Here is a 6,527-nt window from a genome sequence, read left to right as displayed (position 1 = left end):
CGGGGCTGGGAGGAGAGGCTAAGCCGTGCGGGCTCGCCTGCTGGGGCGGGGTGGGTGTCCCGGACATTACCGGCTGCCGCTGACGGGATTTCACCGGTTCAGGGCGGAGCGCCGGCCAGCCTGGGAGCAGGCGCAGATTTGCGGTGGGGTTGTAAGGAGGCACGGAAGTTCCCCCGGGAAACTGTTTCAAAGCAGCGCGTGTTAGACAAGCTGTACAACCTTCCGTCTGATACCCAGCAAGATAGTGGTGTAACTGATTCAGCGCGTGGCTGTGACAAGTAATTAAAAGAAAGTAGTGCTCTCGGCATGGAGCAGCACCGGTTAACAAGACCTGATCCCGTCAGGCTCATGCTGGCTCAGCCTCTTGGGGAACAAGCCACCGCTGTGTTCGATTCAACCAGTGTCAGTGAAATCCGACTGGCTTAGTACGCTCAGAAGCAAGCAAGAAATAACGCCTTTTTCTACCCAAATGCAAGCTGGGTGTCGAAGAAAGGCAGTAAGGCCACTTTTAAAGGCTGGGGCGCTCTCCCAGGAGATGGCGACAGAGAGAACCCGGGCACCTCGGCGAGGGGCAGCAGCCTCTGGCCAGGGGAACTGGTGTGGTGCTTGGTTTTACGTATGCAAGCATACAGACAGGGAAGTTGTATCACCCTGGTATTTGGCACTGCTACATTTGTTAGTGCATGTTGAAATAAATGCAGCATTTGAGAAAAAAATATCAATCAACTAGAAGAGGATCCAGAGAAGAGCCATAAGAATTAGAGAACACAGCTTATTAAAAAAAGATGAAGAATCGAGTCATCCAATGGGTGTAGATCAACAGCAAAAACTGAAAGACTTGACCGTATTCTTTAGGTAGCAACTACTGGGAACAGAAATTTAGTAAGAGCCCTTCAGTTTAAAGACATGGATGACGATCTAATAGCTTTCACACAGTTCTGTTGTTATAAAATGAAAGTACCTTAGTTGACATTTTCTACACTTGTTCCTTTCTGATGTGCTTCATATTTCAAAGTCTCATAACAATTCATATAATAATGTTTGGATTTTGGGAACACAAAGACTGAAACAATCACAATAGTGATTAGCAACCATGAAGCCATTTCAGTGCTGTGCCTCTGCTTCTATTACATTAAGTAATTCCGTACACTCTTTCAGCAGGCAGCATATTAGCACCTTTTGCTCCGGTTCTGCGATATTGATTACAGAACTCAAACGCAAGTATTTTGATGACACTAGTATATTCCAGTCAAAGTAATCTGGATAGTATATAAATTCTTTGGCATGCTGATGGCTTGCATCTTCAAGCAACAGGCTTTGAGGGTATGCTTTACTATCTGGCATAAAGCAGCTGCTCCCGAAAGGGGCACACCAGGGAAGACCTCTGTGCTTTTACCTTGGAGTCTTCCTTTACCAAAGGTAATGAATTTTCTTAGGCCAATGAATGTCTTTGGGGAAAAAAAATAGATACCCTGCTCCTTCCACAGCTTTGGTAGTGTTGCTGTCTCATCTGGGTTCCTAAGCACATTCATGTCCCGTAGAGGGCTCTCTTTGAACGATCTGTTAATTTTAAACAATGCTGAAGGTACATAGATACTGGTACAAGTATGACAGCAGAAACAAAAGCGGTAAGCCCTCTTGCTCTCCTTTTCTGACTGACTCACTGCTCCTGTGGACAAAGGCAAGAGCTTACTCCGCTTTGTTTGACTACATGTCAGGAAAGGTGTTGAAAACAAGAAAATACTTTTCACTATCTTCCTGACCTCAGTAGCACATTTGATAGGAAATTCAGCCATTCTCAGAATCTACACGCGTGTTGTTGAATTTATGTATTTAGTATTTCTAAAATGACAATGAGAATAGCATAACTTAATTTCTTTGCATTTCTTGTTTCTTCCTTTTAGCAATGTAATCAACAGCTACAGTTCATCTAATGTACTCGACGAGAAACAGGACAGTCCCAATGCCAATAAAACAACTAGACCAATTTAACATTTTCACCTTGTTACCTAGAATTGCAACTTCCGCATTTTATAAGCGCTTAGGTGAAAAAGGATTTCACTTCAGAATTTATTGAACATTCATTTTGGTTGATGTAAAATATAAAAGATTATGTTTATAGCATAGATTTTACATTTCTGGGAATAGCAATGACAATTCCTTGGTATGGTTTTTACTTTGACCTATATACCCCATCCCAACCCCCAAAAGAAGAGACCATTAAGTAGCAATAGGTTCTTCAGTTAAAGCCACAGAAAAACTAGGAATTAGCTCCATGCTTCATGTATTAACTCTTCAATTATCTGAAATTCTATTTTTAAAGAACATTATGGTTTTTCCTTGCAAACACTTGCATTTTTTTCCCTTCTAATTTGTTCACATGGCCTTCATGTCAGCCTGATTTTAATAACTTAAGTTGCTGAAAAGTTGTTATGCCTGCCTAAGCTAACTACGTTCACTACAGAGTAACATATACTAGATTACAGCAAGCGAACAGGCCAGTTATGTGTATTTCAAAACAGCATAGCCAAAACATACGCACTTGCCATTTTTCCTTTTTACAGACTTCAATAGTTACTTTACTGAGTGTTTAAGGAACTTAGACTATATGCTCCAGAAATAACAACTGAAACATTACGAAGAGAGTGAAAATAATCTACTGTGATCGAGATGCAACTGCTTACCAACAGCATATAAATCACGTATCAGAATAGAAAGTATTTTCACAGATCGTTCTAGAGTTCAAAAGCAGAAAATGATCTATGATTTCCCTTCATGTCAGAGTTAGTGTTCCACAAAAATTCATGTCAGGTTTTGCAGTGCTCTCCCTGGAAGTGTCAGGTTAGGCCTTCTCGGGGTATCTCCCATGGGTCTCTGCTGTAGTAAACTGAGATGCTCAATAAATACCTTTCCCTGAGCTAGGTGAGAACTTATTTGTTCCACAGGGCACACAGGAAAGGAACGCTATCAGAATTCATGCAGTTTAACCTGCATCTTTACTATAAATTTTGCAGGTTATATGCTTGAAAGGAAATGAATTGTGGATTATTCCTATCCACACCTTGCAAAGGTGCCTTCTAAAGTAATTAAAAAACAACAAAGGCTGCAGAAAAGGTGAACACTGGTGCTCAGCTATGATAAAAGTTATTCAGAAAGAATGTTCATATGAGATAACAATCAAGTTAAGTAGGGACATAGCAGATTGTGCTTCCCTGGCTTCAAGAATATAAAAATTGTTAGAGAAAGAAAAATACAGTAATGAAACAATATACTCTGTTTTATCTGTACCTTTAATCAAAACCTTAAGATACTGTATGTAAGTTATGTAACTATCAGAATAAGTAATTTTGAACTTGAATGTCTCTTACATTCTATCTGGAAAGCAATAAGGGAAGCTCAGGGAAACTAACCACACTCTTGAGCCTTTCCTAACAAAGTGAAGGAGATACTTTAAAGCAAGGCAGCCTCAGGAGCCTAAAATGCGTTTTCTTATTCTCTCAAATCTTTTCCCTGGCTCTGCTCTTACCTCTGTCCGCCTGCCAGCTCTGACATTCATCAGGCTCTTGCTGAGTGGGTTAACCCAGACAAAACTTAACTCCTCTCCCCAAAGGGTAGTGAGTTAAGTTGTTTCACAGAAAGGCCTAACTAGCATTACCATCAAAGCAAAATAGGTGTTGAACCAGACGGGTAGGAGAAGGAGCTCAAGCTACAATGGGACAAAAATAATTTATGGCAATATAAAATATGTTACAGGCTTTAGCTTCTTGGAAGACAAGCTTCTGGCATTTCAAGATTGCAGAAAATCTTGGATTACTTTTGTAAAGGCATACGATGAGCCAAGATTTAACATTTCAAAAGCAGACTCAGACCATTTTGTTTGTCCAGGATCAAAAAGGAGTTTGATGGTATTGTGTATGCTGTGGCATTAGTATCAGAATAGAAACATAGCTGAGAAAAGAATTACAATGAAAGTACTGAGCAAATAACACAAAGAACATAGTAAATATCAAACCTGAAACGTAAAATGTTAAGATTAAGACAACAGAGAAGAGCAACACATGCTTATGTAGCTCTTGCACATGAATTGCCTAGCCCAATTCGGTGCTAAAGACATATTAGAGTTCACACCAGTTTTATATAAGAAGGTAGAAAAAAACACCCACAAATCCCATGTTTTTATACCATGTTAGCATTTTAACATTAACTGGAGAAAGCAGCCATTAATACAGGAAATTTCCATACCACATGGAGGCATTTAGATATTTAATAATTAGCAAAACCAACCATAAAGTTGAAGGCATAAAGAAATACCAACAGCTACTTTCCCACTGCCATGAACATTTTTAGGCTGTTTGTATCAACGACTGGCTGATATATACAAAGTTGCTCTTAGTGGGTTCCTGAACAGCCTGAGCTCAAAGGGAGAAGTGGAAGACAAGCTATCTCCTCAGGAAGGTCCTGAAATGATGCAATTTTCACTGTAATTGATGGGGATAACATCAGCCTTTGAAAGCGCAGAGAGGTCCCATCCATTGGCTGGCCACTCAAAGACAGGCGACAGCATTCATTTACATCCAGCATCTACATACATCCAAGCAAGCACACAATCAGAAAACAGACTGAGGTAGGGGGAAATGCTGGAGACTGCCCAGTATTTGCATTTCTCTTTACACACACTGCAAGAGCTAAAGCCCCAAGAAATGCACCAGGAACCTGATCAAAGTAGAACTTGTTGGCAATGTTAGGAAGGTAAGGGGAAGAGTTCTGGCTGAAAGGGACTGACACTGAAACCAGCACCCCCTTTATTTCCCCATGGACATTTCCACTTGCAAGTCTGACTTCCATTCCACAGCAATGCACCTCTTGTGAAGTTCAGGAAAACACCCTACTGCTTGTGTTGTGGGAGGCACAGCAGAGCACAGCACTTGAACAACTAAACTAATTCTGCAGCCACAGTAACTCTCATGCTGCTTTTTAAGGAGGTGATTTTTCCTAACATGGCTTAACACCTGGAGCTTATACCACACCCAATATAAGAGAATACTGATGAGGATGTGCAGTCTCATGGCACCAAATATAAAAATCTACCTTGACTATGGAGCTTCATCACTACTGACAATAAACATGCTCTACCTGATTAACAGAGGAAGGGGAAAGATCCCAGCCTCTTCCAACTCCTGAATATATCAAGAAAAACTCTCAAAGGCCTCAGTTCATCCTAACCAAAGTAAAAAGCAATGATACTCTGCTTCTGGGCCTTTTAAACTATACCTTCAGGGCATGCTTTGACTACTGGTATCAAAAGCCTTGAAGGCAGAAGAGTAAGACAGAGCTTTACAATTTCTTGTTGGTCCAGCTTTCTTTTCCCAGGATACTTTTCCCTTTCTACCTATTTGTGGTTTAAAAGGGCCTGCAGCTGGAAAACTTACAACATACTTTCTCCAAAGTTAATGAAGGCATGTTCTACAAAATATGGTATTAAAATAAATACTGGGGTGAGTTGCCAGAATGAACCAAAGCAGTGATGACACAGCAGAAGTCTCAGATGGTAGAAAAGTTTTACACAAAAAAAAATAAGAAAGGCTACCTCATGAGGAAAGCTTGATTACACAAAACTGTTTACATCCAGCAACTGAGCAGACATGAAATGCCACTAAGTGTACTTTGCATTGTATATGTTAGTTATAATACCCTAATAGGCACTGAGATATCTTTTACAATAAGACTAGCAGATTCTCCCGACCACAATAGTTTTTCCAGTGTTACCTCCCCATTCAGTGTCAGCTGCAACAGTGCTTAGAAAGTCCCAAGACATGGCACAAAATAACCATTATACTTTGCTACAGATAGTATTTTCTCATAAAACATTAAAAATTTACAGGCTTACTACTAAGCACTGCAAGTTATAAAAAGGGAATTACAATTCACTGTCACTAATAGTGACGACAAGACACCTTTCACCAGCTTTAAGTTATTCAGTCCTGGTGACCAGGTCCGTTCAGTGAAAAGCCTATTGTTCTGTGCCTCATCACAGAGCAAACAAAGATTCCTTCCTCCTCAGCATACAGGTAAAAGGGATAGGCTATCGTCCATAACTACACAGTGTCTCTGACTGAAAGCAGTCATCCTGAATTTTTTCATGCTTGACCACTTTCAGAAGAATCTTAAGGCTGTGCAGGGAAGACATTACAGCAGCCACATGCAGATAGTTTTCTCAGTGGGTTGAGACCATGACTCTCCCTGTTTTTCAGGTACAGTAAAATGAACACCTGCATAAAAGTACCCTTCAGCTGTCAGAAGGCAAGTACCTCTGGCCATTTCTTTTAAGAGTATGCTTGAGCTAACACCACTACTGACAGCACCAGTCTTACCTTTGATCAAAACCATTACCTCCCTACATCAAAGCAAAGCTTTATGTGGCTATCAAGACTAAGGGAATTGAACCTGATTAAAGCTAGCCCAGCCAGGATGACACAAATGTCTCTGCTTACATTTTGTTCACTTTTTCATATACAGATGAGCAGAGA

This window comes from Phaethon aethereus, assembly GCF_964289735.1.
Source record: "Phaethon aethereus genome assembly, chromosome: 3".
NCBI classification, from domain to species: Eukaryota; Metazoa; Chordata; class Aves; order Phaethontiformes; family Phaethontidae; genus Phaethon; species Phaethon aethereus.
The sequence above is the reverse complement of the archived record's forward strand: the minus strand, read 5'-3'. Positions refer to the sequence as shown.